Source organism: Triturus cristatus, chromosome 3_2, assembly GCF_964204655.1.
Source record: "Triturus cristatus chromosome 3_2, aTriCri1.1, whole genome shotgun sequence".
In the NCBI taxonomy this organism is placed as follows: domain Eukaryota; kingdom Metazoa; phylum Chordata; class Amphibia; order Caudata; family Salamandridae; genus Triturus; species Triturus cristatus.
In genome coordinates, this window is record NC_140584.1 from 1007162450 (window position 1) to 1007180631 (window position 18182).

Here is an 18182-nt window from a genome sequence, read left to right on the forward strand (position 1 = left end):
ACTTGCCAGTGATTGGAATGCTTCCCATGACGTAAAGCTGTTACTTCCCAGGGGCGAGCGAAATGGTTTGGAATCCCTTTATAGAGGCCGGAAGGATAAAAAAAGGAGAGTCTCCTAGTTCCTATTTCCTCATTTACATTCGAGAACTCCCAGGAGCAAATATAATTTACCACACTGGGGTCCTCGAAAGTGATCAAAATGCAGTCTCCTGGTATTGTTTTTCTGCTATTTCCCACCCAAGGGGTCCTACGTACCATCAGAATCCTACAAGTCCAGTTTGCTGGTACAGGACGATTCGTATTTAACCAGTATTGGACCTTATTTTTCAATGACCACGTAGGTTCTGCGTTTGGGTCGTCTATTTCAGGGACACCTGTCATTACAACTACGAAAGGACTTGCTTCTGGGGGCAGATCCACAGCCAAACTAGATTCAGGAGGTTTCCTTAAGTCACCTCTATTGGTATCAGGCGTCACGATTTTTGTGGAAGGTTTTTTTTTTGAGGACAAAGTTTTAATGTTAGGCAACAGTTTTTTAGGTGCCGAAATTATCGGGACAGGAGTTTTTTCTATCAGGACATTGCCCTGGGGCGAAGTTATCGTGGGATTTAGGGTAGATTCCACTACTCTGTTGGTGTTTCGTACTTTAGATGGTGGTAATTTAGATGTTACTTTTACAGGTAGAGTTTCTGGGGCTTTATTTTGTCTGTGTGCTGGCTTTTGAGGGGGCATCTTAGCTCCTTCTCTGCTTTGGTCCCCAGGAGCTTGCTTAAGTTTCATAATATTAATCAGGTTCGATAGCTGGTGCTCTATCTGTGTTAGTCTTGATTCGAGTGGAGCGAGGGAAGATTTTAAGAGGGCTGTGATATTATTGAGCAATTGCGAGTTTTCAATATCACTTCTTATTTTGCTAGATGGTGAGTGCATAGGAACTTCCTCGCTAATTAATTCTAAAGTATCGTGTGTAGACTGATTTATCATTATGGGATCAGTTAACTGTTCTACACTGGGAGGTACAATCTCTTCCCCACTACGCTGATCAACAATTTCTCGGGCGCTAGTATTTTTTGAGTTGTTCTTTCGTTTCCGTATGGCGCCCTCCCTCCTCCCTCTTGATTGTCTCAGATCATCCGGTGTTAATTGGGGAATCATCTCTGGTGTCCTCTCTAGGTCTAGACTTGGCTGGAAATCAGATAGTTGAGAGGCCGATAGGTCAACGTTGTTTGGCAAGCTACGCCTACCCTCGCAAGGCGACCTACGCCCAGTGATACTAGAAGTTTCCGTGGTTTTCGCGTCCCTTAAGGTACCAATAGATGATCTCTTAGCCAAAGCTAGATCCAATGACACCCTACCTTCTATTAAACTGATACTTTGATCAATAAATTTCTAATTTAAAGCATTTCTAAAGCGCAGCGTACACCATGCGGTTTCTTGGCGCTAGTGGGCAGGATCGGCAACTGAGGGGAGAGACAAGAGTGATAAGAATGGAGAGCTAAGCGGGGAAAGCCTGTTTGAAGAGGAAGGTTTTTAGATCTTTGCGAAAAGAGAGGTACTGGGTAGCAGAACGGAGATGGTCAGGAAGGGAGTTCCAGAAGGTTGGAGCCAAGGTGGAAAAGTTGGCCCCACCCCACTTTTTACGTGTGAAGCGGGGGATCTGAAGAAGGGACTTAGAGGAAGACCGGAGGTCTCTTGTGGGAACATAGGATTTTATTAAAGAAGAGATAAAGGCGGGGGCAGTGCCTTGGCGGGCCTGGAAGACCATGCAGCCCGTCTTAAAAAGGGAGCGTTCTTTTACGGGAAGCCAGTGAAGCTCCCTGAGAAGGGGGGTGGAATGGTGATAGCGTGGGAGGCCGTAAACCAGCCGGGCCGCCTGGTTCTGGATCGACTGAAGTCTTCGCAGGCTGTAAGCTGGAATGCCATGATAGAGGGCGTTGGCATAATCCAGTTTTGATATCACCAGGGCGGCCATAATGATCTTGAGTGCCTGAGGGGAAAAGAAGCGGGAAACAGAGTGGATGGTGCGGCGAGTGAGGAAACAAGAGGAGACCACGGAGCTGATTTGCGGGTGAAGGGTGAGCTGATTATTCATTTTGACACCCAGTGTTTTGACCGTGGTTGAGGGGGAAGGTGCGGGCCCAAGAGAGGGGGGCCAAAAGAGAGAGTTCCAGGGGCTGGATGAACCACCGGTGAGAACCAACTCGGTTTTATCCGGGTTCAGCTTAAGGTGGTTGTGGTTCATCCAGTCCCTGATAAATGTCATGGTAGACTGAAAATTAGAGACAGAAAGGGGAGAGGAGGACAGATCAAAGATGAGCTGGAGATCATCCGCGTAGTTGTACACGGTGACCTCCAGCTGCTGAAGCGCGAAGATAAGAGGGGAGATATAGAGATTAAAGAGCAGGGGGGAAAGAGAGGATCCCTGGGGAACGCCGCAAGTGACCGGGAGGGGAGTGGCAGAGAAGATGCCTAGCCGCACTGCCTGGGTGCGGTCCCTCAGAAAGGAGGAGAGCCAAACCAGGGCTGATCCCCCGATTCCAGCCGCCCTGACACGGGACAGTAGGATGGTATGGTCCACTGTGTCAAAGGCGGCGGACAAGTCAAGGAGGACCAGTGCCTGGTGTTTGTTATCATCCAAACCCTTTCTGAGATTGTCTAGGACTGAGACCACAACCGATTCAGTCGAATGTCTGGGACGGAAACCGGCCTGGCGAGATGCCAGTCCCCCATTGGTCTCAATATGGGCGCTGAGTACCACGGTGACGTGGCGTTCCATCACCTTGCCCAAGAAGGGCAGCAAGGAGATGGGGCGATAGTTGGCCGAGATGGAAGGGTCCGCGCCAGGTTTCTTCAAAATGGGTACTATAGTGGCTGCCTTTAGCGCGGGGGGCACTACACCCTGTGCTAGGGAGCTATTGAGGAAGGCGATAGGGGGTTCAGAACAGCAGGAGTAAATTTGCTGCAGAATACGTGCCGGGCAGACATCCGCCGGAGACCCCGACTTCACTTTGGGAAGGATCTCCAGAAATGATTCCTGAGAAAGGAGGGGAATGGAGGTGAGAGGGCATTGAACGGTGGGAGGGGAAGGATCAACGAATGCAGGTGAAGGTGGTGGAATGTTGGCCTTGATGGTAACAATCTTATCCAGGAAGTAGGCGTTGAGTTGATCACAAAGAGGCTGGGAGGGGGGGATTTGGGGTGAGGTTCGATCTGAGAATGCCAGGTCATTTACTATGCCAAAAATTTCCCTGGGTTTATTTTCAGCGGCCGTTATTTTTGCAGAGAAATGGGCGGTTTTTGCGGCGAGAATTTCTATTTTATATTTGGCCAGTGATGTGAGGAAGTGAGTTTTTAATAAAGGACAGTAATTTTTCCTCCATTGCCTCTCCGCCCGTCGGACGCTCAGTTTAAGCTCTTTCAAATGGTCGTTAAACCATCTGTTGGAATCCTTAGGTCGACGGATGGAAATGCGACGTAAGGGAGCCACTGAATCACAGCCACCAGCCAGCCAGGTGTTTATGGCCTTGGCTTGAGAGGTAGATGATAAGCCGGAGAGGGTGGGAGTGGAGTTTCGAAGCAGGGAGGTCAGGGAGGGGAAATCCAGTTTGTTCCAGTTCCGCGCCCAGGTGTTTTTGGCATGCGGAGTTTTTGATACCGGGTTGCGGAGAATGGAGAGGGAAATGAGGGCATGGTCAGACCAGGGGCAGGGAAAGACTGCTGCCGAAGCCACCGGGAGGTTGAGGGACCAGACCTGGTCGAGTATATGCCCATGGGAGTGAGTAGGGACAGTTATATGCGTAGTAAAGTTGAGAGACAGGAGAGATTCAGTGAATTCTTTAGAGGCCGTACACTCATGTGGGTCAGAGGGCCAATAATTGAAGTCTCCCAGCACCAAGACCGAGGCGTAGTTGACCACCAAGTTGGCCAACAGGTCTTGAAATGCCGGAAGGAATGAGGGCGAAGGCTGAGGAGGGCGGTACATTAATAGGCAAGTAATAGGAGGGGAGGATAGCAGAGAACGGACAACCAAAAAGTCAACAGAGGGGATAGGGGAAAAGGGAAGTGATTGAAAGTTCAATTCTGACCGGGCGATTAAGGCGACCCCTCCACCGGCCCTGCCTGCTGGGCGGTCGGCACGTAAGGCCACATAAGAGGGGGGTAGGGTGGCTAGGAGAACAGGAAGGGAGGAATCACTATACCAGGTTTCGGTCAGGAGCAGTAGGTCAGGTTTCTCTGAATCAAGTAGGACGAACAGCTCGTGGTGGTGCTTGACCGCTGACCTGGTGTTGAGTAGGAATACAGACAAAGGCGGGGTAGTGGGGTGAGGGTCGGGTGGGAGGGGACATGGTGACGGGGGGGTATGCAACGGAGGGTGTGGTGTCGTGGGGGAGGAAGAAGCGAGGCCTAAAGCGGAGACAAGCCTGCGGGTGGGATCGGGAAGTGGCCAGTGGCCTTGAAGGGCGATGAGTTCTTTTGAGGTATAAGACATTATTTTGGCAGAATATCGTGCCCCTAGCCCCGTCCGGCCGCGGACGGGCGCAGACGGGCTTGCCTTAGGCGCGCCTTCGGCGCGCAAAAGTCGCGCCCGCTGCGCTCGTCCGCTGCGCTTCCTACTAAGACACATGTTTTATGCCGGTGGGTCGGGAGGTTGGAGGGGGCGTGGCCAGCCGAGGGGGCGTGTCTCGCCTCGCCCTTGGGAATGGCGGCTGAAGGAGGGGAATCGTTGCAGCGAGTAGCGCTGTTCGTGGGAAGTCAAGAGATGCTGGTAAGTGAGTATGCCAGTTAAAAACACAACACAATAATTTTAAAAGTGGTTTGCCCCTGCTCCCGGCTTTCCGCCTCAGGAGCCAATCGTAGATGCGACGCCTGGCACTGGCGCGCTCTATTTGTAGGTATGGCGGGGGGGCGTGGCCAGCCGAGGGGGCGTGTCTCGCCTCGCCCTCGGGAATGGCGGCTGAAGGAGGGGAATCGTTGCAGCGAGTAGCGCTGTTCGTGGGAAGTCAAGAGATGCTGGTAAGTGAGTATGCCAGTTAAAAACACAACACAATAATTTTAAAAGTGGTTTGCCCCTGCTCCCGGCTTTCCGCCTCAGGAGCCAATCGTAGATGCGACGCCTGGCACTGGCGCGCTCTATTTGTAGGTATGGCGGGGGGGGCGTGGCCAGCCGAGGGGGCGTGTCTCGCCTCGCCCTCGGGAATGGCGGCTGAAGGAGGGGAATCGTTGCAGCGAGTAGCGCTGTTCGTGGGAAGTCAAGAGATGCTGGTAAGTGAGTATGCCAGTTAAAAACACAACACAATAATTTTAAAAGTGGTTTGCCCCTGCTCCCGGCTTTCCGCCTCAGGAGCCAATCGTAGATGCGACGCCTGGCACTGGCGCGCTCTATTTGTAGGTATGGCGGGGGGGCGTGGCCAGCCGAGGGGGCGTGTCTCGCCTCGCCCTCGGGAATGGCGGCTGAAGGAGGGGAATCGTTGCAGCGAGTAGCGCTGTTCGTGGGAAGTCAAGAGATGCTGGTAAGTGAGTATGCCAGTTAAAAACACAACACAATAATTTTAAAAGTGGTTTGCCCCTGCTCCCGGCTTTCCGCCTCAGGAGCCAAAATGTGTTAGCCTTGACTATAAAATCATCCATGGGGCCTGAAAGCTTGCCTCCACCCCCCATTACTTTAGTTTTAGTTTTTAGGTCTCGCCTGACCCAGCGCATGCGCTGGTCTGGCGAGACATTTTGTTAGGGCTCCAAAAAGTGCTACCAGGCCAGCCTAGAGCTACAGTGCATGTGCGCGGGAGCGCGCGTCGTGCTTTTCCGCAATTACTTTCACTTTCGCGGCCGCTTTGATGTTTGATCGCGATTGCGATCACTTTCGCGGCAGCACGACCGCTTGTTCTAAATGTCAGCTGTTTTTCCTCTAAGCGTTTACACATTGCTACTGCTAATTCACGTGCAGCGTCTGCAGTTGCTTTTCGATATGCCTTTTTCTTAACTCGTAATTACGTGACTGTGTTTTTTATTAGGAATGTACGTACGCAAGCAAGACTCGAACACTGTTCCCCTGTTCCTACAGTCAGCAGCTTTAATATGTACGCCACAACCTTACTCTGAGTATTCCTGGGCATAGATCAGTGTGTTTGGGTGGGAGTGGCAGTCTTTACGTTATGGGTTTTTTTTGTTTCACATGAAACAAACGATCCGGTCAACAATGTCTGTCCAAAGACAAGACTATTGTATCTCCTTTCCAAAGCTCGCATTCTCCCACATCTACGTTCTTTGGGGTGCAGCAAGTTCGTAGGAATGACTCTAAGCTCCACATTGCTTGAGCAAGCGCTCCCAATTCACGTTTCTATCTCCCCGAAGCACTCTCGGATGATTTGCAGCTCTCCAGATCTTTCAGGCTCTGCTTTTACGGGTTTCCAATGTGCTTCCACATTTTTCTAATTATCTTTCCGATGAACTGTCCTGTCCACTCCCAAGGTCAAGTGTTTACAGTTCACCAATATGTCATCACTTCCGGTTTACACTGTTCAGCTACCTTGCAGCCTTAACAATCGGGCTCCTTGGTTCTCAGCTGATCAATTTAGAAAACCTCCCTATCTACAGATCCATTTTAGTGCTTGAAGTGATGAGGGCAGACAGCAGCTTGCAGGTACATGTTTATTAGGTATATTAATATCCCCATCGGAAATGCGTTCAGTAAATTTTTTGTTAAAAATGGTAACCTTCGCCTGCATTTGATAACAAGCTCATTGAGTCCATAAAGTAAATTACTTACGTACATGTTTTGCATGCTATTATGAGGCACTGGTCCAGCAGCAGTCAAAACATGTTTCATGTGAACTGTTATGGAGCTTTTCCATGTTTCCAATGATGCATAATGTTTCTTTAATATTGCCAAATACTTAAACATGGCATACTTTTCAGTGATATTGCTGTGTGTGCAGTCTTTTGGCTTTTAACCCTATAGTGGCGTATTCTGCTTTTAGCAGATGTTTGCAATGAATTCATGAGATTTAGATACTTGTAAAGTGATGTGTTCTTTCTTAATAAAGTTGTGTATTTCTCGGATTACTGCAAAGCAGTGAACAAATGCATTTGACAGTCTACAAAATGACAGACTGATGTAGCGCACCATGTGGCATAATTCCAATCAGAATAATTGCACTCAACGCCACACAGTTCCATGCCATATAATTCAACTCCACACATTTTCATTCCACACCACATAATTCCAGACCAAACCACATCATTCAACTCCTCAACACAATTCCACAACACACTACATAATCAATCCACACCACATACCCAATCCACACCACAGAATTCCACATCATGTCGCAAACGCTAACAGCACACCACCTTATTAAACTCCACTACATACGTATCATTCTACATAATTAACTCCATGACACACAGTTACACTCTACATAATTCCAGTACACTCAATGCATATAATCACTATCCACAGAATTCCACTGCACAATCATGCCACATAATTCCACTACACACATTCGCTCCACACCACACATTTACAAACCACACAATTCCACAACTGACAATTCTAATCCAATTCACAAAATTCCACTTCACACCACATATTTCCACTCCACTCAATAACACACCAGTAAAAGACATTGTCATGAACAACACCAATAGCTCTTCTTGCAAATGTGAGACCTATAGGCATTGCACAAAATGAATTCAACTTCACAACATGCCTCATAATTCCACTCCAATCTACCCACTTTATTCGACACAACACCACACAATTCAATGCCACACAGATCTAGATAATGCAACACAATTATATTCTACATACTACCACTTAGTGCTCCATATTTACACTCCACATAATTACACTATACGCAACACAACATAAATGCATCCCACATAAATGCACTCTATGCCACATACCAACAGTTCACATAAATGCACTCCACAGTTTGACACTTCATTCCAATAAGCATAATTTCACTCAAAGCCACACAGTTCCAGGCCACACAATTCAACTCCACACATTTCCAAAACACATCACATAATTCCACACCAAACAACATATCAAATAGACAACACAATTCCACAACACACCATATGCCTCCCATTCACACCACAGATTTCCACATCATGCCACAAAATGTAACAGCACACCACATAATTCAACTCCACAACATGCCACTCCGTAACACCAATACCATTCCACATATAAAACTCCATAACACATAATCTCACTCTACATAATTCCAGTACATGTAATCCCATTTCATTACTATCCACATAATTTCCCAGCACACCATGCCACATATTTCCACTACACAACTCCACATCACACCATACAAGCCTATGCCACACAGTTCCACAATAACCAATTCCAATACAACCCATCTTTCCCTCGCACTTCCACCAATCAGGTCATCTCTCCCCCACACCCCTGCCCCTCTAATCTCCCCCTCACAATGCCACTACCCCCTCTCATCTCACAATCTCACTGCCCCCTCTCATCCCTCCTTCTCTCCTCTCTATACTGCCTGCTCACACATGCTACCTTCCTGTGCCTCCTCATGCTGTGCACTGGTCCACCTCTCGCCTCCCCCACCTTTTGCCTACCCCACTCGTCCCTCTCTCTCACCCCTCTCTTTCGCTCTCTCACACACTGTTCCCGCCTCTCTCATATGGTTGATTTCAGGTTTTCCAGCCCCATTTTTACATGCCTTTTCAATGTTTGTCCCTCAAACCCACGCTCTCCTCCTCTTGATGGGGTGTTTTCTGCGTACCCAGGTGCTCCCTCCCATCTGTTGCCTGCTATCCCTTCTTTCTCTTTTTCTCTCACACTCTCTGCTCCTCTATAAGGAGTTTGTTCACCTCTATGTGCGCAAACTACCTCTCTATACCTTCCTTTCTATTTAGTCTGTGCAGCATTTACCCCTATCTATTCACCTTACCACATTATTCCACTACACAAATGTACTGCACACCACTCAATTCCACCCCACACAATTCCAATTCAAACACATAGTACAATTCCACACCAAAACACATAGGTAAAAGACCTTTTTATTTACGCCAGTAGATCTAACTCTCGCAAATGTGAGATCTATTGCATTGCAAATGCTTGTGTTTTTTAAGTTGCTTGCACACTGCTAAGGAATGCCCTGCTTCAGCCCACCCCTGCTCCAGCCCCCCTCATCCCACTTCCCCAGCCTTGGAGCAGGCATGTACGGCGGCAGGACCAGACAAATGCATTTCCAATGCTTGTTTAACATGTGAGTGTTCTACTAGAATGTTGGTGTTTACGTGTTACTATGCAGAGCTGCGATGCATTGTATTTTTGATGAGGAGTAAAAAGTTTCTTTAGGGGTAACTCCACAGCCGCTACGGTTGCATTTTCTTTTTAAATATTGTTTTGCACGATGGAGGACAAATAAATGACAGTTGTGGCTGGTGCTTCACTCACGATTTCTGTGGCCTGCATGCTATGGACGGGCTGCCTGCCTCTGCCGTAGAAGACTCCAGGCAGCCACTGGGATGTTCCTTTCTTCGTTCACCTGTGTGTTAACTCTTGCCACTGACTGCAGATGTGACCGCGACTGGAATTGTATAATGAGATGAACGATTTGTTTAATATTTGGGCTGATGAAATGAATTTACTGGTATCACTGACACTATAATTTTTTTTATCTATGGTGTATTGCAGCTCCGTTTTCAGTTGCTAGATGACTTCCGCATGACAAATTTGGGAGGATTAAATCCCTACAGCATGCCAATTAATGACACTAGCAAATCGCGTGTTGATTGACGTTCAGCCAAATAGAATTCAAGCTTCTTTTAAGTTAGGGATACAAAGTTAACCCTACAAAATTATTTAAGTGCTTTCAGGTGATTTCTTAGTTGCTGACATTCTCAAGGATCGTTTTATTGTTTACACATATATAGCTCAATGTCAAACATCTGCATGGTCTGTTTTACTTTCGCAATGTTAACACCGGACTCTAGAAGCTTTGGTGATATCATAAATACCGGCACCCCTCAATATGTGGTGAGAGACCCGTGTGATTCTTTCGACCTGCTGTCTACGTACCTTACTTAACTGATAGATATCGCAATAATAGCCAGTTTAGTTTGATACTTACTTGAGGTATTGAAATTATTGGCACCTTCATATCGGGATAGGTTGCTCTTGGAGACGATTTATGCCCGCATTCATATAAACTAGACATCTGTTAGAATTTTTAAAATTGGTATTGGGAACTATATATGTTTTTCCTGAAGAAGGTGATGCCCATATACTAGTGCCCACCGAAACGCGTCGAGATGCAATGAGAAGAAAAGTCTACTCCAAATCTTTATGAACAATTGTATTACATATGATCTATGGAATAATGTTTGAGATGATTACAATTGATTTATTTCTAATCAAGTAGTACTTTTCTGTGATTTGGAAGTATTCTTCCTACCTGCTTTCCCAATTCTTTTCAGCAGCATTTGATTTTTCATTGTGTATTAGGCCAATATTATTTTCTAAAATTTTGTGTGATTTTATTGCTATATGTAGCTTAGATAGGAAACTATCTTTTTAAATATTGAATGTACGTTGTGTGATGTACACTGATATTTAGATACTTGTATTTTTATTATTGATTATTTTGTATCTTTTACACTAGAGTTATTTTGTGATTACATTGTACCTCCATCCGCTGTTCTCACATTGGTGATTTGAGGTTCCGTGTGCAAGTGTGATGTGGTAAATGTGGATTGACCCAAAGGGGTTCTTTTTATTGACCTAAGTACCTTGACAGCCTTGTACTAAACACCGTTTACTAATGTTCATTTTCAACCTTTTAGGTCTTCTCAGTGCATGACATACTTGCCCATTTTAATTTAAAAAGGAGCCGTAAAAGGTGGTGGGGACCTTTTTAACTATGTTGTTCTTGCTTACATTTCACAACCTTTACTTAATCTTGCATTCCCTATGAGTGTTTGCTATTTCCTGGATGATGGTATTTTTTTTACCAGCCTGCATATTACTCTGGTCATCCCCCCTCATAACCTATTTCCCACTTTCTGGTCCTCCAGCGCCGAAAAGTCATACGAATGGCAATAGCGCTATGCAAACATCACTCCATTGCATACAAAAAAAACAAAGGTAAAAAACATTGTCATTTTCAATGCCAAGAGCTCTAACTCTTGCAAATGCGAGACCTATTGCATTGCAAATGCTTGTTTTTCCTCTGGTTAGTACCATATTTCCTAAAAAACAGTAGAAATAGGTAGGAACTTAGGTGCACGTATTTATCGGAAATACTCAGTCTGTTAAAAACATAAATATACAATAAAAGTGGAATAAGATTACATGTAATAATACGTACACAGTTCACAGAGAATTAAGAGCTTTAGGGGGATGGCCCGGTCCGGTCTCTTCCGTTCTCTAACGGCCTCAAACGGCCCGCTCTTTGCCCGGTCTTAGCCCCGGCCTAAGACCCGTGCGCGTCCCGCTAGCGCGTGTAAGAGGGAATGCGATTTATAAGGCAAAGGGAGGCGGTGTTGGGGGAGGAGTCGGGAAGAGGACCAGGTGCAGCTAGTCAGCGTCACGCACAGCACCCTGGTCCTCGCAGTCCCGAATGCGCCGGGCACTCACGGTAATCAGAGTGTCCAGGTACACCTCCTCGTCGATCTCGGGCACAATACAGCAATCCGGGCAGCGTGGAATGAAAGCACCGGTGACACTTTAGAAAGCAGGCAGCAGAGTCTCGATCCCTCGAGCGGCCCCCGCGAAGCGGGGGCCGCGAGGCGCGGTGGCAAGTTCAAATTCTGCAAATAGAATCCAGATAGTCCCAGGAATAGGAGACGGCAGACACCAAACCTTCAAGCGGAGTCCTTTCTAGTTGTCTACAAGACTGTTTAATTTTCCTTAGATTGGGGGTGTACCGGGGGCAGATTTCTCCCTGCACTTCTTGTGGGCCGATAATTTAGGCAGGAGCGTGTCCAGGGAGTTAAGGATCCACAAGTTAAGTTTATTGTTTGCCAGTTCAGGATTGGGGTCATGGGGGGTCTGTAGGTGGTAAGAGTAGCCGACCTTAGACTGGCAGAGAGGTTCAACCATTTTCTCTCCAGGGTGACAGTGGACTGTAAAGCGGGATTTAAGGAACAAGTCTCCCAGGTCATGGGGACTAATAAGTGATCGGTCCAAGGGAGTGGGATGGGTGCGGCCACTGATAGCTTCTGAGCATTACTGAAAACTGGATCAAGTAAGTGACCTTTATCGTGAGTGGGAAGGAAGCCCTTTTGTATGAATTGGAGGGCGGAGAGGCAAGTAGACAGCTCCTTGGCGGAAAGATTAGAGGGGTCATCCATGTGGATGTTGAGGTCACCCAGTATCGTGAAGTTTGCTAGATTTACGGCTCGATCGGCCACAAATAGAGGAAGGGAGTTGAGGAAATGGCCCATGGGTCGAGGGGGCGATATAGTAAAAGACCGGAGAAGGTACAAGTGGGAGAGATTTCCAGGGCGAACTGCACACTTTCACAGTCGGGAGGGCCCTCTACAGACGAGCGGCAGCTAATAAAATTTTTATGTATTATGGCTAGAATCAACCTGTGCCATTTGGTGATGTCGGGCTCAAATTGAGTGATTTAGGGGCTGCTAAGTGAAGAAGTCTTTACTTCTCATACTCCTTGATGGTCACTGCTCACTGTCTTCACTGTGACTGAATAAAAAACTAGAAAGGAAACCACTTGTAAAGTGAAGAAAGACACATCAATTATCGAAGTCTTTACTGTAAAGTCTAATGGTATTCTACGGAGTTATTAGTTATTGTTAATCGACAACAATAGCTCCTTTCTCCAGTCCGTTTGCATAAATGGATAATCTTTGGCTGGGGACCAAATCATAAACTTGCTTAGCATGGAAACCGTCCAGCCTCAAGCCATTGCTCCATTTAATTTAATCAGGGAGTATTTTTCAAGGAGAATACATAAAACACGGAATTTTTGGATCTGGTTGAGACCCACACATTAAAAAAACATAGTGTATGATATTTTTGTCTCAGGAAAATCAATCTTCCTCTTTCATCCAGATACATTTAGGGACACTTTTTCATGGTGGCTAGAGGGGGCAAATCTTTGCAAACTTAAGTAACTATCACTCAACAGACTTTCGTCATTCTGGTGATGGAACATGCATGACGTGACAAGCCCCAATCGGTGGTCAGCCCAGCAAAAAAAGTTGCATGTTAAAATCTATCTTTCTGATATTGAACGCCTTCCTTCCCTCCGCTCATTCCCTTGGCGGGGGGAAGTTATCAGAGTCCTCTGACTGCACGGCAGCCATGCTCTGTGTGAGTGAGGACGTCTGACACCCTGTGCCAACTGGCTGTCCAGTTATGGTACTTCGTGTTTCAGAACATCATCTTCCTTATTGCTTTTCACCTTCCAGAGAAAAGTGACTTTCACAATGACACCATGACAGATTGTACTATACACAAGTGGCAGATTAATGAAACTGCTCTCTAACTTTCAGCAAGTGGTGGTTTCCTAAGATTGATGTGTGGGGTCACAAGGTAATCAATGGTGCCCCAATTTGCATCTGGTCTGGTACAAGGAGAACATTCTACAGCCCTCCATGTGGTTTGGTCCATGCCCCTAATAAGCTGTGTGTTAGGACCTTTTTAAATGGCAGGAGAGGCTCTGAAGAGGTTTGCCTCCGCTGTAGACCGTCTATCAAATACGTTTGTCTTTACCTTCAAGGTGGGGCGTTGGAGGTCAAGTGCTTTAGCCGCTCTACGTATTACCAAGGCACCGGAAGCCGATTCTTCTGTGGCTAGTCCAGTGGGTGAGAGAAGGCCCCTCTCAGAGGAGGTATCGAGACCGCTGGCTTCCTCAAGTCATAATACCAACTGGATTTGTGAAAGGGCTGAGTGAACTCATCACCTGCATTATATTCAATGTCTGATTCTTTTTACGGAGTTTTATATAGCGCGACTGTGACCCAGTATCGCGTATCAGAGCGCTTTACATAGCACCAGTTGCGTTACATGAGGGCACATTCATTTTTTTTTGCTAGGCACAGGAAGATTAAGTGGTTTGGCCAGAATCACAGGATGTTCAGCGTACTTGCCGAGACTCGAACCCGGTTCCCCAGATTCGAGGTCGACCGTCCTAGCCGTTAGTCCAATTCCTCTCCCAAAAAAAGAATGTAAAGTGCATTGTCCTCTCTGTAAAGGTCGCGGAGCAAGCAACGGAGGTGGCACCTCAACTACTGGTGGGGCAGTCGGACTGGCACCATCTGTGAGTTGGACTTGACTACTCGAGCTCTTCGTTCAGTCGCCAGATTCCATAATGGCGTTGGAAAGGGTCCAGAGAAATTTGGGCAGACTCTGAGGGTTCAACTGGTGCTGAGGATGAACCCGCTAGTGGTACTCCAGATAGATGGCCTCTTGGCTCCCTGGGACCCGAAAACTTGGGGAGATAAGTTGGTAGGAAGCCAAAGAGCTGGAGAATGGCAGTGCAGCACTCTTCGATCTGTTGCGGGGAGGCAGACAGACTGGAAACTCTGGTTGTGCCGGAACCAGTTTTGGGATTGGCTCCGAAATAGTCTGATTCTGGGAACGTGATCTAGCTGCATTGAGCCGCCCCTGCCCCAGCTAAGGTAAATGGCAAGAGGGGGGTAAGTCCTGCTTAGATTTCTTCTTCTCTCTAGGGCAGAGTTCGTCAAGCGATGGGGCGTTCCTAATTGGTCGGCCGTGGCTGCATTCCCAGGGTGGCACAAATGGCTCCAGCAGTACTTGCAAATAAGGAAGGCCTGGTTAATGCGACTTCATTCCTTTGGTGCGTTTCCAGGTAATCTTGGTTTACATGCAGCAGCTGAAGGGCTTTACCAGAGAGTATGAACTGTGATCCTGCATGCCCTGAGGTGGGGGTCAGTGAGTGGGGTGGCAGGGTCAAGGGTGTGGCTAGAAAGAGCAATATATTCTGTAACAGGTTTATTAGTTTTCTAACCTCCAGGTAACTGCATACAAAAACAAGCATTTACAGTGCAAATGGTCTCGCCTTCGGGACCTTATAACTGTTTAGCCAGCTATTGGCTCAGCAAATGCACAAGTGGGGTTACAGAAAGGTCATGATTCAAAAACAAAAAAAGGGATGCACTACGAGACTGGCACTGCGTTCCATTTTTTGTTAGATTTAGTTAATCTAAATCATTAGTGAATGCAGCATTTTCCCACCAACCCTGATCCCTGTAAATGTTCATAGGGCTCTTTCTAGGTTTCACTACCAATTGCTCCCGGTTTCAGTCATTTTCAAGAAATCATCCAGGTGCTCCTAACACACATCAGAAATCTTGAACATTCGGGAAAAGTACTGCACGCCACATATTCCTATAGAATTTCGAAATTATGAAAATGTTTCACATGAGCAATCTGAAACCTTAACAACTATGGGTATACTGACGCTCAGGTGTACGTGTACTGGAGAAAAACAATCTGCCCTGCAACTGCTATCATAAGCATAGTAGCCATTGGATATAGAGCCCTGTGCAGCATAAAACACGTCCCAAATAGTGTCACACTGGAGTGAATAATATAAAAATCTGCACCCAATGGAATAATGCTTTTGTAAGCAATATTTAGGACACTGTGTGTATGTCAGATGATATCTCTGTGTATGATACCCGGACCTAGAGCTGACCAGCCACATCAATCCATCTATCGGACCTTTGGGTCACAACTAGGCAATCACTCCCTACACGGCCTTTAAAATAAAACAGTATTTTATAAGCTATGAAAGAGCAGCGTATACTGCAGCCTTTACTCCCATACTTCATAAAAACATTTGAAGTGCAGTGGCATGTTGTTTGATAGAACGGTGCAGGCATGCACACCTGGACTGCACAAACAAATGCGCATGATCTCCAAACCCCAAAAGAGAAGCCCAGGCGATCCACTGATTGACGCTATCTGCATTTTGGCAAACTCATTCCCGATTCAGTGAGGCCTCCCTCCATTACATGTTTACCTTGACATTCCCTCGCGGCCCGAGCCCACAGGAATCAATCTACTCTAATTCTTTTCTTACCAATCTTGGTGCATTCCCTTGTAAAGTTAACTTTTGAAAACAGTAAAATTCGGCGTGCTGTGATTCCTTTCGCATCTGAATCACATATAAAATATTTATAGCCGTTCTTGGTGTAGTAAAACACCTCTCTCAGAGCAGTTTCCCCAGGAGGAGCATCTCTCTGTTACAGGGCTCTTCTATAATTCCAAGGATTCGGGTAGTTTGTGAAGCAAATCATCGCTGAAGCTTTAAAGGCAATTTTGATTATCAGCGTGATTAGCAATATAACAGTACAGGTGGCATTCAGTGCGGAATTTATATTTCGCATTGTCTGCATGCAGGTGATGACGCAGAATTACGTAGGTGTAGAGTTCTACCCGGCCTCTAGGTCCTTCAGAAATTGCTCTATAAGGTTAAACATTTCTTGTTGCGCTTTCTCTGATGCTAGTAATATAAGCTCTCATGCCAGTGCCACGTACAAACAAACTAGAAATGTTCAGTGACATCAACATGATTTTACTGCAAAGAACTGAAGAAATAAATGAGGGTTCTCTGCGAGTCAGTCAGTCATTATCTGATCATCCTGCAGACCCTCCTCTCCTTCCCAGCTGTGCCGGCCGGCCGGCCGGCCTTAGAAGCAAACGCTTGTCTCCCCCCCCACTCCCATCTCCGTGACGTCACCTGCTGCCTGCGCCTTACATCAAAATCACAATAGTTCTGTCGGGTAAAACCATATCCAAGTGGATATGCAGCAGAAAATCTGAGTGAATCAACAGTGACACAAAAACAAGCAGACCTCAATATCTTTATATGAAATCATTCATTTATGAAATTTGTCATCAAAAATTCATTTTCAGGGGCCATCGTAATACAAAGACATAACAAATAGTAACCAAGATAGAACTTAGTGCTCAGTGAAAATAAGTGCAAAACAACATATACAAAGTGGAATAGTACGGAAATAATAATGTTATTGGCCAGCGAAACCAAAGTTCATAATAGTCAAGCCCCCTGAGACAATTCAATAGTTAGGGCAGACTCTAAAGGCTGGTCCATTGAAAATGTCGACGTTTCAACCCTATTGTCGCACTACTGATAAGTCGGTGCGGGTCTTCATCAGGACACAAGTAACAGAAAGATGGCCTGTGGGAAGTAAATTAACTTAAGGTCAAAAGTGTCACTAACAACTGAAAAATTACCAAACAAGGGTAATTTGAGGTGATGTCTCACTCACCTAAAATCTGGGCGGGGTATTCAATCCTTTCCGCAGGTAGTGATTGAATGTATCTATAAATGAGTGGAATAAATTCAGAATTCCTACTCAACAAAACTTCAAAGTATGATTTGGAGACTTATTCATATAGTTTCAAACAATATTCGTGGCACGTGGAGCTCACCTCAACGAAGGACGTCGTGATAGTAACTCTGTCACGAGGTTGATAAGGTATCTATTGCTTTTTCTTGATACTGGTCAAAGATGATCCAATCTAAAAACCATTAAAATTAAGAGGATACGATTGATATAAGGAATCAAACTTGTATCCAACTAACCTTCATTTACATAGTACTCTTGAAATAATTGCAGGAGAGCTTACCTCATAAAGCTCTACTGAGGCGAGTTAATCGTCACTCAAAGCGCTGTAACCCTCGATCTGCCAAATAAAGTTACTGCATTAAGTATACGCTTTTAGACTTGGCTTAATACTATCAAAGTTACCGTGTTCTAGAAATACTCTGATTCTTGGCATTACCTGAGTTCAAGTGGTTTTACGGCTTGCAACACGTCTCAGCTCGTCCGTGGCTACGAAAGGAGTGTTCGGAACCGGCATTGAATATATAACCTCCATTGCGCATGCTTCACTACGTCAATTTCATGTCGCTAGGAAACGACGCCTGTTCACGTCTACACGTGATCGTTGTCATGACCACAGTTAAGTATACAGGGTTGTTAACCTAGCCTCCTCCTCGTTAGTAGTATAGTCATTGCTTAGAATGCGCACCACTCTGAGCTCCCCAAGGTAACCAAAGGCTTTAAAAAGACCCCCGTCAGTCGGCAAGCGCTAGCGCGATACCCAAGCGTTGTGTTGGATGTATCGCTGCATGCCACTTCAAAATACGCCTTGACGTGCTTATCGTCATGGCAACTCTGCAC

The 18182-nt window shown here is 46.2% G+C and overlaps 1 long non-coding RNA gene across 1 annotated transcript; it reads right to left on the bottom strand.

Moving 5' to 3' along the window:
* Nucleotides 1-17060: 17060 nt before the first annotated feature.
* LOC146858999 (uncharacterized) lies at nucleotides 17061-17683 on the bottom strand. Its single transcript, XR_014979721.1, has 4 exons — nucleotides 17626-17683; nucleotides 17428-17517; nucleotides 17265-17317; nucleotides 17061-17173 (listed from the first exon to the last, which is right to left on the bottom strand). It is a non-coding gene; the product is annotated as an uncharacterized LOC146858999 (long non-coding RNA).
* Nucleotides 17684-18182: the final 499 nt, after the last annotated feature.